At 36.6% G+C, this 15,339-nt stretch overlaps 1 long non-coding RNA gene across 2 annotated transcripts in view; it reads right to left on the bottom strand.

Annotated features, from left to right (window-relative positions):
* Nucleotides 1-905: 905 nt before the first annotated feature.
* LOC111093660 overlaps nucleotides 906-15,339 on the bottom strand; it is a 47,049-nt gene continuing 32,615 nt past the window's right edge. Inside the window, exons 4-6 of one of the 2 annotated variants that reach the window (XR_005382721.1) lie at nucleotides 4,710-4,790; nucleotides 2,945-2,995; nucleotides 906-1,123 (exon numbers count right to left, since the gene is read on the bottom strand). This is a non-coding gene — a long non-coding RNA (uncharacterized LOC111093660). The remainder of the gene's footprint in view (nucleotides 1,124-2,944; nucleotides 2,996-4,709; nucleotides 4,791-15,339) is intronic. The other variant, XR_005382722.1, reaches the window with a different exon arrangement.

The following is a 15,339-nucleotide window of genomic DNA, read 5'->3' on the forward strand; positions in this document are numbered from 1 at the left end:
GTACTTTCTTAGTGGAATATGTCCTCATGATAAAAATAATAGCAAAATATTTTTAAGTCATTTTTTAGTAATCACATTTTTGGTAGTAGTTTTGTATTGTTTTACTGAGGTATGTGTATTGTGGCATAGAACAGATGAGCGATATTGATATTGAGGAGTGAGTTTTATGGTGTGGGAAAAGAAGAAACAGTTGTAATATATGTAAATTAAAAATACCAACATGAACTTGAGATATTTTATCTTAAAAAATATGTTTGGTATGTTAAATGGCCAAGAACTCAATAGCATGGAAATACCCTCATGCCAAAATTATATTCTCTGAATATCATTTCCCACTACTAAGAACTAGGAATCTTGGAGAAAAGAGTGATTGTAGTTGAGGGTAGGAATGTACAACATAAACTCAGAACATCTTGTTATATTAGAAGCAAGAAAGTTATTATAGACTATGGTTGCATTAAAAGGACTCAAAAGCCAACTTGAAAAATCTCTCAGTGACTGAAAATGGAACCATTTGAGTATTGATAAGTATTAATAAAAGCAACGAAACAATGAAACATATCATATTTGTTTAGATCTGTGAATTTATAGTAATACTGAAAAAATCCTTAGTTGCTTTTGGAGGCTGTTAGGAAACTAATTCATTACTTGAAAACACATATATCCATTAATTTCTGTTTTTATCACTATTAATCCTTTTTATGCTTTCTTTTGATTTACTTTGTTGTTCTTTCTCTAGTTTTTTGAGTGGAGTATTTAATTTGTTTTCATTTAAAATTTTTATGGATATAGATATTTAATGCTATAAACTGATAAAAATCAACTATTGTCCTTTTTTTCTATATGATCTAAACCTTAGGGTACAAATGAAAATGATAGAGGAGACACGGATGGAACTCGGACTTCTTTTATTATATCTTAAGAATTTGACTAGGAGGGCGCCTGGGTGGCTCAGTTGGTTATGTGTCCGACAATTTTACCTCAGGTCTTGATCTCAGGGTTGTGAGACTGAGCCCCACAGTGGGCTCCATGCATGGAGCCTGCTTAAGATTCTCTCTCTTCTTCTCTCTCTGCCCTTCCTCCTTATCCCTTCCACCTTCCTGCTTGTGTGTACACACTCTCTCTAAAGAAAAGAAAACAGAATTTGACTTGGGTACAAATTGTTGGATGACCAATAATGTATAAAGAGAAGTTTCTCCTTAAAGACTATTACAATTAATAAATAAAGAGGAAATAATAGAAATAGAATAATACCATTTTATAAATTCCCCAAATTAATGGATCTCAGTGATATAATCAGCAATGACTGAGAAAATCACACACAAGCACACATAAACACGAGGGAGAGACAGCCAAAATATGGACCTCTTAGTGGAAATACAAAGTGTTGGCTGTGAAGTAATATTTCCCACTCACTTCCTCTCTATAGTGTCCCATTCCACCCCCCATCTCACACACAGACAAACACACACACAGCAAACTGTAATGTGATTAAGCCTCTCGCTCTAAATAGTAATTCACATGCAATATAAGAGATAGAGCAACATGTTAAATGATACCATGGGGTTGCAATCAACAAAATCAAAACTATATGAAAGTCTATAGAATAAGTGATCTGATTGATTTTCTTAATAAAAAATTGCAAGGGGGAAAACATACATTGGAGGGGGAAAGTCTATCAAATCTTTAAAAATGTGAACCAATTTAAATAAAGACCCTATTTGAATAATGATCCAAACAAAAATTTGGACAAGTAATTGGAAGTCAATCATGGAAATGTGAACAGTGACAAGATTTTTAATAATATAAGAGATATTTTAGGCACAATAATTATATTTTAGTTTTACTAAAAAGTACTTATCAATCAGAGATACATACTGAAATACATAAAAATAAAATGATATGGCATTTGTTTTGAAGTTATTCACTGAGAAGGGGAGGGGTAGTAAGTGGGGGATTAATGAAACAGTATTGATCATAATTATTGAAGTTATGTGATGGATTCATATAATATTCCATTTGGCTTTTGTTTTTTAAAATTTTCTGTAAAAATATTTTTTGAAACTTCAATACATGAAATATAATCACTCAGTAAGTAACAATTCAGGCTTTTAAAAAAAGTGTTTATCTCCCAATGAACGATACTAAAACTCTTTCAATTACAAAAAGACATAAGTATGTTCTTGATTGTGAGGAAATTAGAAAACCTTAAGACTATGCTTCTTCATGAGGCAGATTAGAAATTTATTGGCATGGTGTCAGTGATGTGATGATAAATATTTAACAGTCAGCTCTCCAGAAATAGGAAAAAAATTGGTGATTTGTTATTTGTAGCATTTTCTAATTTTTCTGGTGTAAATACTTTCTCCATGGCCACAGGCTCCCGACTCAATGTCACTGGACATGGAATTGGAATTGGAAGAGCTGTTCACAACTGATCAGTTCTCACAGCCAGCCAGTATAAGCTGGCTCCAACTCACCACTGCAGAGCCCACATTGAAAGACCTAGGAAATATTCAGACCATTACTGGAGCACTTCATTTTGTTGCCATCTACCACCTCCATGTCTCCTCCACAAACACATAGGTCTCCCAGAGCCCTGCTCTGTCAAGTCAAATCTCTGGATCCTTCTTAAGTAGGTTTGGCTCCCTAGATGTCGGACGACTAGGTCAGATTTTTGTATTGTGACATTTATTCCAATATGTTATATGATCATTCATCAAATATTTACATGGCTTCTGCTATATGCCAGGCCCTGTGCTCAATGCTGACATTGTATGACGTGTAAAAGAAACTTTGATCTTTGCCCACATTGAGCTTATAGTATCATTGAAGCGGAGAAACATTCATGAAACCCCTCTTGAATATATAATTACAAATCATTCAGTGCTATAAAAGAAGAGGATCAAGATTCTATGTCAGTGTATAACTGAGCAGAGCTGACCAGTTCAGTTTGGAGGTTCAACAGCAGCTAGCTTCTTTATGGAAGTGGTATCTGAAAGGAGATCAGAAGGTTTCTGAGGAATTAATATTAATACTGTATTACATTAGTATCAATTAGCATGATATTTTATATTAATTAATATCAATGTCAATAAAATATTAATATTTTTTCAGAATACATGGGGATAGAGCATTCCAGGTAGATGACAGAGTCTGTGGAAAGGTCTTAAAGTGGGAGGAGGGATCAAAGGAGAGGAAGGGAGGCCAGAGAGGCTGAGAAGCAGCCAGCAAAAGGCATAGCCATCAGAGATGTGGGAGAAGAGAAAGTAAAGGTCTTTTTTCCTGTGCTTATAGGACCGTGGAATGTGGCAACTAGGATGAGACCAATGCAACACAGAGTTTTTTTTTTTATATAGAATATTCTAGTTTACCAAAACATCTATTTTTAATTCCCAGATGTTCACATTCATGTGGATATCTGGAGCACTTCCATTTTATTGTGAGTTTCCTACAATTTAAATTCATGAGATACATGTTTGATGAATATTCCTATTATTTGCAGGTGGCAATGTCCTACTGTCTAGGCAAAGGGGTCTCTGCCGTGGCATTCTGTTTGGCCTTCTTATAGCCATACCTCCCCTGGGTGGAGAAAATCTGTGAGGCGAAGAGTTGATGGCAATTCAGAGCCTCACCCCCTACTCCTTATGGATTATTATCTATGTACCTGGGAGCCTAGAATTTTCTGCCCAACCAACCCTAAAACTGCTGTCTGGGCACAGGAATCTGATAGCATTCTGTGCTACTGGAGGTGAGAGGGGGCCAAGGCTGCTGTTTGTTGGAGGTGGGAGGCCAATGGTGGACCAAGCCTGAAAATATAGTCTTGGTTAACTATATACCTGGATGTGAGGACCCTTCAGTGTGGGTGAAGCTGGGGTGGAAAAAGGAGGAGTCGGGGTACGCTGGGAGGAGGGGTCTGTATGTGTGTTTGTGTGTTTGTATGTGTGGTGATGGTGGTGGTGAATGGCCATTAATAGCCTAAATTCTAAGTATTGTGAGAAGTTTAAATTTGAATCTGGCCTTCTAGGTCATTACAAGCTATATTTGTCAAACAAGAAGAATAGAATTTTTATTTAATAATTCTTTAAGTTTTTAAGCATGTAGACATATGTGGTTCTCCATTTGTACTTTAGTTCAATGTGTTAATGAGGGCAGTTTTTATAACCTATCTTAGAAGTGCTCTGCTATCCCTACAATGGGAAACAGTCATTTTACATATGCATGCTTATTATATCCTTAATACATTTTGAGGTATCTAATGGATTGCAACTGCCATTGTGAGGAAGCTTCAGTGATACTTTTTGTTGGGTGCTAATTGTGTGTAGGCTTTGTTTTAAGGGCTTTTTAAAATTTATTTTAAGATTTTATTTATTTATTTGAGAGAGAGAGAACACAAACAGGGAGGAGGGGCAGAAGGAGAAGGAGAAGCAAACTCTCTGATGAGCAGGGAGCCTGATGTGGGGCTTGATCCCAGGGCCGAGGGATGACGACCTGAGCCGAAGGCAGGCACATAACCAACTGAGCCACCCAGGTGCCCTATTTTAAGGACTTAACATGTATTAACTCATTTATCTCTCATAACAACCCAGTGTGGTAGGTGCTGTGATTTTCTCCATTTTACAGATGAGAAAACTAAGGTTCAGGGATGTAGTAAATGGTGGAGCAGGTTTTGAACCCAAGAACATTACTCAAATTTATGATTAACTTACCAGACTGTTCTGCTTTACAGTTTTCTCCTTGAGAAGGAGATGGGGGTTACCTTGAATTACATTGGCCACTATGTTCACTTACTGTGGAAGGACAAGCATTTAAGTATTATTGTTAGTATTATGTGGAAGTATCATAGATCATTGGTTTTACTTAACAGTTTGAAGAAAGTGGGCTTTTATTATTAACACTTTATTCACATAAATCTGACTGCAGGACTTTTGATACTTTATGTCCTTACAATATTTTGAAGGTTAATTTTTACCCCCAAATAATACATGCTACTGAGAATACAAAAAATTAAAAAGTACACAAAAAAACATAAAAATCGGTTTATAGTCCTACCAACCAAAGACAAACACTGTCAACATTGTAGGACTTTTTTCCTAGAATTATCTTATGTTTTACAAAACAACACATATAACTGACTTCATATCCCATATAATCTCTATTTTAGTTTTCAGTTAACATTACAACAAAGTTTTCCTATATTCTCAAAAACAATGAGGAACAAGGAAAACCATAATTTGTTTAATCATCCATTTATTACTTGGTTTTCAAAGTGTTTTCTTTTACTTATTAATTGATTTCTTTGCCACTGTAAATATCTCTGCATTAAACATCTTAAAATTTTGTCCAAATGTCAGTATATCTCCTTAGGCTAAATTTATAGAAGTCAAATTGTATGAGCATTGTTAAGGCCTTTAGAATATATTGCCACATTTAGTTTTAGAAATTTTGTACCCTTTTAAGTTTTAAACACCAGACTATGAGTATGTTGACTTCTTCGCATTTTCTCTAAAGTTGAGGGGTATCTATGAAGAAAACTCTGCTAATCTGACAATTTTAGTAGTATTGGTTTTTGTGTCTATATGCATTATCTGTCATTGTTCTTTCCAAATTTATCAATGGAGATTTTGGTGTTTGTGATATTTTCTGTGGGCTCTTTATATGAACAATATTTTACCTCTTTGATATTTTCTGTGAAAATTTCAGACTAATTTATTGTTTGCCTTCTAATTTTTGTCAGTGTAACTGACAAAATTTAGACTTTTTCTGTAACTAAATTTATCTTTTATATTGTATTTTTTCCATTTTTAAAGCTTGATGATTCTCCTTTATGCAGAAATCAAATTATATTCAACAATGTTTTTATTTTTGCTGTGTATGATTTTTACAGTTAACTCTTTAATCCATCAGAGGTTATTTCAGCAAACAATAAAAACCTAAATTGATCCCACATTAATTTCTGCCCAGTAGTTATTTACTTCTCTTAATTCCCTTGGTTGAACAAGTTATCTTTACCCCATTGGTTTGTGAAAGCTCTCTTTTATCAGTTTTAAAACACTATATCAGGCTATATATTTTGTTTCATTAGTCAGCTTATATTTTGGACAAGTATAGGATAAGTTTAAATTATCATAATATTAAAATATGTCTATGCTGACCAATTATACCATTAGTTAGAGGAACTAAGTCAATGGCTATGTACCTGAGAGGGCACTAGGAATGGAAAAAAATCCCCTCCTGAACACTCTAAACACACAATGAACTCTTTCCAAGGTAGCCACTAGATTTTCATATGTATTTGGACTCTCTCCATAGGGTCCAGTAAAATGTCGTCTACACTGTGCAAGCTCAAATATTTTCTATTGTCTGCCTTGTCAGAGACCAGCAAGAGAATTGATTTCACCAGCCACTTCCAGAGAGGCTGTTGAAGCTCTGCTTATCAAGGTCTGCTGACTTTTTGTCTTTCTGGTCACATTTCCTCTAAGATCTTTGGAAGAAGCAACTGCTATTTTGTGCTAAGCTATTAAGTATAGAACTTGATGAGATTTTCCTTTTACTTTGTATGAATGTGGGATAGGGTATGGATATCTCCACAGGAGACATGGGTCAAATATGGCAGGAAGACATTAGAACAAAGTGTGATTGGATTGATGAAAAACTATTTGGAGCATTTAATTTTCATTCATTTATTTACTAAAGATTTTATTTATTTGAGAGAGAGAGGGAGAAACAGAGAGAGAGAGAATACATGAGTGTGGGGAAGGGCGGGGGGACAAGTGGACTCCCTGTTGAGCATGGAGCCCGACACCAGACTCTGTCCCAGGACCCTGGGATCATGATCTGAGCCAAAGTCAGATGCTTAACCCACTGAGCTACCCAGGTGCCCTATCTGGTGCATTTTAAAGGTTTACCTGTGAAATCACAAGCACAGCCCTCTTTATACTTTGCATGAATATTTTGGACACAATGATAACAGTCAAACAATAATAAATTAGAAAGGACCCTGAGAAATCATCTAGTCCAAATCCCTTACTTTATAGATTAGGAGAGAGAGAGAGAGAGAGAGAGATGCAAAGAAGCTATGTTTTCCAGTGATACAATTAATTACTAAAGAAATATCCTATCTTCTCTTTTAGTATTCTTTTTATCACATTCTGCCTTCAGTGATTAAAATGAAAGTAACAGCTGGAGCTTCCAGAACCTCTAATACTTTCCTTTTATATAATATATAGGTAGAGAATTCATGTTTATAAAATTCCTAGTGAATTGCAATGGGCCTTTTAAAGTTTCCCCATTTTAATTCTCTATCCAATCCCAATAAACTAAGCCATAAAATCAAAAATTCACTGGAATTTAATAGTTTTTCCCTTTTGTTCTGCAGAATCTCATAAAACCCAGTTCTAAACTCATGCGTGTCATATGCTTTCTGATGTCATGTTTAAGATGAAAGCCAAAAGATAAACTGAAGCTGCTGACCTATCTTGGATTGTAGTTTTCAATCCTGAATTATAACATGTTCCACCTTCACCTCCTATGCTGTGCTTTCATATTTTTTTTTTTTTAAGAGAGAGAGTGAGCAGGAGGGGCAGAAGGAGAGGGAAAGAGAAAATCTTAAGCAGACCCCATGGCCAGCACAGACCCTGACCAGGGGCTTGATCTCAATATTCTGAGATCATGATGTGAGCCAAAAACCAAGAGTCAGATGCTTAACCCACCGAGCCTCCCAGGTGCCCTGCTTTTGTTCATTATTTGAAATTCTCTCAATTTTTAAAATTTCCATCTCTTATAATGAAAACAAACAGTTGTTTAATTTGAAAAGTAAAATGCAAAGCATGAGTCAAGACCAATTTATGTGACTTTGAAATGTGTGGTAAATATTGGAATCCAAATTTTTTTTTCTTATTTTCAAGAGTAATCATTTGCTCAGCATACTGAAAAATCATCTCAGATAGCAAGTAGCTAAAGCCATGTCTACTTCATGTACCATAAATGGCTATAATTTAAAATAATAGCACTGTTACTAAGAGAAATAAGTTCTACATTATCTAGCTGTGTGTTTACAACCTCCTGGTTTTAGTAAATCAGATGTTAGATTTTTCCTTTTGAGGCGGTTTTGTACTAAATTGCTTAGTGAAAATTTGTTTTTGCATCTCTTATAAAGAAATACAATGAATTAAAATGTTCCATGGATTAATGGGGAGCTTAGGCCTCCAAATATCCTTTCTTTCTTTTCTATTAATAGAAGAGATCAAAGGAGGTCATAAAGACAAATCTTATCAGGATGTTTTTTCTGTGATTTCGATCATACTAGAGAAAGAATTACTCATGTGGCAACATCAAAGCTTAAACTATGAGGACTTATTCTATTAGCTAGAAAATGATACATTTAGTTTTTCTCTTTACAAAAGGAAGCATTTGGCTATTGCTAAATGATTGTATACATGCTGTCTTTCATGCTTTCAGTCTGTTATTGCATCTGCATTTTATGAAAAGCTCATATTTTAGGTTTAGCAGATGGACTCATTTGAATTAGGTTTGCTGAAAAGTCTTTCCAAATTATATTATGTAAAAGGCTAAAGCAATAGACTTGACTCAAGATTTTCTGGAACAATGATTAGGTCCAAAGACTCTTAGGACAAAGAATTAATTGTAGTAAAGAACACCCTGAGTTCTCTCAGGTGGGAGGGACGGAGTCCTTCCAGAAAAAGTATGGTTCTTACCTCAAAATAGGTCCATGAAAAAAATGCCCATTTTCTTTCTGATGGGGCAATCTGACTGACCCAGATTCCTCAGCTGCAGAGCACATAGCCTATGAAATTTGCTTTTAATTTTCAAATGAACTGCATTAGAGCCAGAATCCCAACATACTGTTAAAACAGAAAGAAGTTTCATGACATTGACTATATATAACGTACATGAATGCAAAAATTTCATGGGATGGGGTCAAATCCCTCAGAAGAAACAGGTTAAAGAAGAAAAAAAGACCTTCAGATATTTTTAGGCTTTTACAAGCTATGAGGAAGAGTGGTCACAGTGACCTTAGGATCCTGGTAATCCTGGCAGCAATTTGTTTTTAAAAGTAAAAGTCAAAACCTCCTATCTTCCTTCTACTTTTTAACTGGAGGAATATAGTCTCTACACAACTGCTGTGAATCTATAACATTTGAAAGAAACATGAAGTCTTAGAGGAAGAGTGGGGGGTTGTTGGGTGGATGGGTTGAGGGAGAAAAGAAAGGCTGAATGTGGCAAAATGGAGAGTTTCTAATACACACCAAGATCCAACCTAAAAAGCAGTCTAGGACAAAATAATTAAAAAAAATTTTTAGGACAAAATAATTAAGCAGAATTGTTGAGTAATTTTGTCCTATCCTGGGCGAGTGAAGTAGTAGGAACATGGGATTATATGACTTTTTTCTTCCTCTCTTCCTCTCTCCTCTCCTCCCTCCCATGTGTTCTCCTTTCCTCCCTTCCCCCAGTCCTCCCTTTCTTTCTTCCTCTTTTTCTTCTGTAACAAACTGAAAGGACAGTATCAAAGAAGGGCATATAGATGGACCTGTGAAAAGCAAATCAACTTAGTTATCCTTTGGTATTAAGAAAGGAGTGCCTAGCCTGGGACCCCTCAGGGATCTAAGGATGAGATTTGGTGGTTTATGAATTCCTAAAATTGTCAACATGTGCATATTTGCATTTTTCTTTTTAGTAAGCTTTTGTCTTCTACTAGATTCTCCAGAGGTTCTATGACCTATAAAAATGTAAGAACCACTGATGGCAGTTAAAGCAAGAACACTAGTTAGATACTACTACAATTTTAAAATGATATTTTGGTATAACTATGGCTTTCTGAATACATATTTTTCTTTTAGCTCTGGGGCTGGAGGTCAAGGCACTGCCATTTTCAGTAAACTTTAGATTGTGATCATTCATATAGCACTACTGAAATGCAAAGGTGGGATCCTGGTAGGATCTTGAAACAGTAAAAGGATGTTAGTAGAAAAAAAAGTGAAATTTGAATAAAGTCTGCAATTTAGTTAACAGAATTGTACCAAAGCTAATTTCTTAGCTTTGATATTGTACTGCAGTTGTATAAGATGTTAAAAGGCGAAGCTGAGTAAGGAAAGGGTATACAGGAACTATGGAAGTCTAAATTAATGCCTCCTCCAACTTTAGTTAAAAAAAAAAAAAGAACAATAGAACCATGAAATTATCTTCACTTTTGGTTCCAGCTCTGCATGAAGTCTGACAGTTTTCTCATAACATTGTAGTTAGGTGATACAATAAACTACCCCCTTCTCTTAAAAAGATTTAAGCAAAATAAAATAATCTTGTCTTTGTCACTCTGCAAGTTACATGTCTATTAATATATAATATCCTGAAAATATGTTAAATTGCTTTGATCTTTCCTCCTTTTGTGGTTTTGCTGTTTTTGTTTTGTTTTGTTTTGTTTTGTTTTGTTTTGTTTTAAGATTTTATTTATTTATCGTAGAGTGTGCAGGGGGAGGAGTGGATGGAGAGAGATAAGCAGACTCTGCACTGAGCACAGAGCCCAACTCTGGACTTGATCCTATGATCCTGAGATCATGACCTGACCCAAAATCAAGAGGCAGGTATTTAACTGACTGAATCACCCAGGTGCCCCATTTTTACTGAGTTTTGAATATGTTCTCATTTGATAGCAATTCCTGGACTCTGTTGTGCTTTATTCTTGGTCTTGGACACAGAATATACTTTTGTGTTACTTCTAGGTGTGTATCATTAACATAAAATACCTGGCTATTTCTTTTCCTATCTTCCATAATTATTAGAATCTCAGTTATTATTTTCTTGGCATTAAACTTGAATATATTGCCTTTTTCTTTTTCATCATTTCCACAGAATTCTTAATAGTAGTACTATGTTACTTACTATTGGACATCCAAATAAGTGTCTGTGCAAGAGGATATATAGGCTATCTGAAACTGTGTTCTCTACCTTTTATTCAATTGAAAAAATACTTGAATGACTCTTATGGTTACAAGCTATTTTTCAGCAGACATAACACAAGTAAGATCCCTACTAGATTCTCACCTTCATACTTTCATTCCAACCTACAGGAAGGAGGAAAGAGGGAGTCTAGGACAAGTGGCCTTGCATTTTTAAATTTTTAAAAAAGATTTTAGTTATTTATTTGTGTGTGTGTGTGTGTGTGTGAGAGAGAGAGAGAGAGAGAGAGAGAACACACAGGGGCTGGAAAAGGGATAGACAGATTCCACATTGAGTGTGAAGCCCAATGTGGGGCTTCATTTCATGACTCTGAGATCATGACCCTGGGATCATGATCTGAGCCAAAATCAAGAGTCCAACACTTACTTGACTGAGCCACCCCAGCGCCCCAGTAGCTTTGCATTTTAAGTCACTTGGAGATTATATCCACCTCGGTTCTCTCATATCCATTAGCCCGGCCATAGTTATATGGCCTCATTTCTTTGTATATAGGAGGCAGAAAGATTAGTTTTCCTGCTGAGTAGCCTGTACTCCCTAAAACTTAGTGGTGGTGGTGGAGACTCTTGTATAAGGAAGATGGAGAGAATAGGGAGGTGTCTGCCATGATGGATTTTAAGTGCAGGAGTCATACATTCTAATGAACCTTGTCTCCATCTGTGAATGCTACTAAGAACAGGGCCTTTAGTTAAACAGATAGATCCAGCCCACTCATTCTCATACTCTTCATCATTAAAAATTCACTTTGATAGGTTTATGAGCAACAGAGCTTAGGGGAGGCAAAAGTGGAAATGTGGAGACCAGTTAGTTATGAGGCTACTTGTAGTAGTAGTTCAGATGGTATGTGATGGTGGCTACTGTATGTTGGCAGGGTACATGTGTAATTTTTAACCAGTAACTACCGTTAATTTTCACTTGCATAAGGAAATTATTGTAAAGTTTAATAAAACATGGAGTATTTATTATAATTATGATTGCCCTAACATAATTATGGTTTTCTCCCCTAGGATGTTGATCACATTTTTATACATACAGTGATTTTGTAGTAAATATAATAACCTACTTTGGTATTATTTTGGCCACTGAGCTAATAGTTCTGATTGAATTTACAACAACATGACGTTAGCTGGGAGATGGCCTAGGAAGACTTTGAGAGATAATAGTAGCTTAGACTAGGGTTGTAGCAGGGCAGATGCAGAAAAGAAGAGCTCAGGATGTACATTTAGAGGTAGGGTCAACAGAACTGGCAGGGAGAATGTGAGAGGTGAGCCAGAAGCCAATGACTCGTAGGTTTTAGCCTTGAGTGACATAGTGAATGGCACTGTCATTTACTAAGCTGTAGAAGTCTGATGAAGAAATGGGTTTCCAGGAGCTGGTGAGAATCATGATTTTGGTTTGGGTTATGTAAGTTTGAGGTCAGAAATACAAAAACCAAATGGATGTCTAATGGATGATTAAATCTAAATGCTTTAAGTTTAGGTGTCAGGTGAGGGAAATCTATAAATTGACTGGGAATTCACACTACAAAGATGCCCCTGGAAAGTCTGAAGGATGTGTTGAGGCTAATAAACTGAAGAGAAAAGTAGAAAGCTCCAGGGGATTTGCCCGGCAGAGATAAGAATGATGAAGGGTCTAAGAATGGGTGGGCTGAATTATCTGCTGAACTAAGGGACCTGCTCCCAGTAGCATTCACAGATGGAGAGATGCTTATCTCCACAAAGTACTTAGATTTTTATTGCAACTACTTAGGTAAGTGGACACTGCTAAAAGTGGACAAGAATGTCCTGGGCAACCTTCTTTTAAAAAGAGCTTCAGAGGCATCTGGGTGGCTCAGTTGCTTGGGCCTCTGCCTTTGGCTTGGGGTCATGATCCTAGGGTGCTGGGATCGAACCTAGCATTGGGCTCCTGCTCAGTAAGGGGCCTGCTTCTTCTCCTTCTGCTGCTCCCCCCAGCTCATGTGCTCTGTCTCACTCTGCTGTCTCTGTCTCTGTCTCTCTCTCTCAAATGAAATCTTTAGAAAAAAGGGGGGGAGGCGCTTCAAAGAATGTGCAGTTTGTAAGCCTCCAACTTCTGTCTTGTGTGTAGTCTCCATTCTTTTGGCTTTTAAGGTCCTTCTTCTTAACTCCCCAGTGTGCTCACTGAGACTGGGCAAACATTCAAAGTTAGCTAATATTTTCACCAGGTTGGGTTTAGCAGGACTTCATAAACATCTTAACAGTTGGAGTTTTTGCTTGTACATCCTTGAACTCGAGACTAGGTTCAAGAACTTTTTTTTTTTTTTACATTTTTTTATTTTTTTATTCATAGAGATGCAGAGAGAGAGAGAGGCAGAGACACAGGCAGAGGGAGAAGCAGGCTCCATGTAGAGAGCTTGATGTGGGACTCGATCCAGGGTCTCCAGATCACGCCCGGGGCTTCAGGCAGCGCTAAACTGCTGCGCCACCGGGGCTGCCCTCAAGAACTTTAAAAGAATACTCTGAACTGTTTGGAGCTGACCTCTCATCAGGTAATGCCAACACTCTTGTTAGTCAACACGCAGGAGTAAAATTGGGATGATGAAGTGTTAGTTTGCATTGCTTGCCACTTTGAACTTTTTATTTGGTCTCCTGTAGTCTGTTCTGTCTCTTCCCTCTTCACCCCTCTTCCATCCACATGTAACACTTTTTAACAGTTCATCACAAAGAGAAAGTAAGAACTGGATGGTCTCCCTCTCATTTTCTAACACTTTTGACTAAAAGTGGATCTGTGACTATAATCATTTCCAGAAAAGATATGCATTGGGTGCCAGTAAATGGACTCTGGCTTCCAAATATGTGCGTGTAGAGACATCAGGGCAGAGGAATGACTTTTATTCTGTTGGCAAGACAGTGCTATTTGCTTGTGCTCCTGGTCTTTATTTCAGAGCACCAGATCTTCTACCTGATAAAACATTTTATTTTATTTTTTTTTTATTTTTTATTTTTTATTTTTTGATAAAACATTTTAATAATGCCAGAGGCCAACTTGCCTTTTATTCTGGATTCTCTCTCTCACTTGGTTCTTAAGTTCCATTCATTTACTTAGAAATATACATAGAAAAACACATCCTTCCCTCCCTCCATCCATTTGTTGTTCAGTCATTCATCATTTATTGAGTGATGACTTATATCTGCTCTCCTGTACAGAGAATTGTAAGAGCTTTAAGAGATGGTTTTATAGTCATTGCTTCTGTATGTTTATGAATTTTTAGGGTTGTATGACTTCCATGCATTAACCATCTAAGTCAATATTTGCTTAGGTTTGTGATGGGATGAGTCAGCCTGAGGCTATAAAAATTTAGGAAATTAAGAATAAAAGAAAGACTATGGAGTTAGTCACTGGTAGCTTTTCATAAGACAAAGTCTTAAAGTGGCCCCTAAGGAAGCTTGGGGTTTGGTTATCCAGTGTGTGGATCCCAATCCCTCACCACATTTCAGTTCTTATTTACTCTGAGAGGAAGAAAAATTCTATAAGGGTTATATGAGATAGTCTTGGTTCTGATCTTTATTACTGGGTTAAAAGCTATTCATTAATTTCTGCAGTGTGTTTGCTTATTATATTAAATTTTTCTCCCCATACTAAGCATCTTAATGATAAGCTCTATTTCCACCTGATCTCCATATCCATCTTGGCAAGTGGCACAGTGCTATACATGTCATAGACACTAATTAGGGCATCTAGAAGAGAGGTATACCATAGTGTTGAAAAGCACAAAGTTTGTAGACAGGATACTGGGATTCAAATCTGAGTGTTAACTACTTTCTAGCAGTGTGACTGTCTCTGTTTCCTCATCTTAACTTGAGGATAATAGTACTCACTTCATAACATTGTTGTGAGAATGTACAAAACACTGAGAAGGGTCTACATATCATCATCATCACCAAATGTTTATGGGAAGCATAAGGACCATTTCGAAAAGAGGAGATAGCTGGGTAGTTTAGGTAGGTATAGCAGATGAAATATTTTTAAGTACTAAGCTGAGTTGTTCAGTAGAGAGAAGTAATCAGCAATCATGGGACCTGTGGGTGGCTCGGTCAGTTGAGCATCTGACTCTTGGTTTCAGTTTAGGTCATGATCTCACAGTTGTGAGAGTGAACCTGGTGTCAGGCTCTGTGCTCAGTGCAGTCTGCTGAGATTCTCTCTCTCTCTCTCTCTCTGTCTGTTTCCCTCTACCCCTACCCCTCCACCTACTCATATTCTCTCCTTCTTTCTCTGTCTCTCTCATAAATCAATCAATCAATCAATCAATCAATCAATCTTTACTTCTTTCTTTTTGAATCAGCAATCATTGTTGGGGGGTGGTTTTAGCATCAAGTCTAGAGGATAATCATTCAGAGTTAGAGATTC

Source organism: Canis lupus, chromosome 32 (genome assembly GCF_011100685.1).
Source record: "Canis lupus familiaris isolate Mischka breed German Shepherd chromosome 32, alternate assembly UU_Cfam_GSD_1.0, whole genome shotgun sequence".
In the NCBI taxonomy this organism is placed as follows: Eukaryota; Metazoa; Chordata; class Mammalia; order Carnivora; family Canidae; genus Canis; species Canis lupus.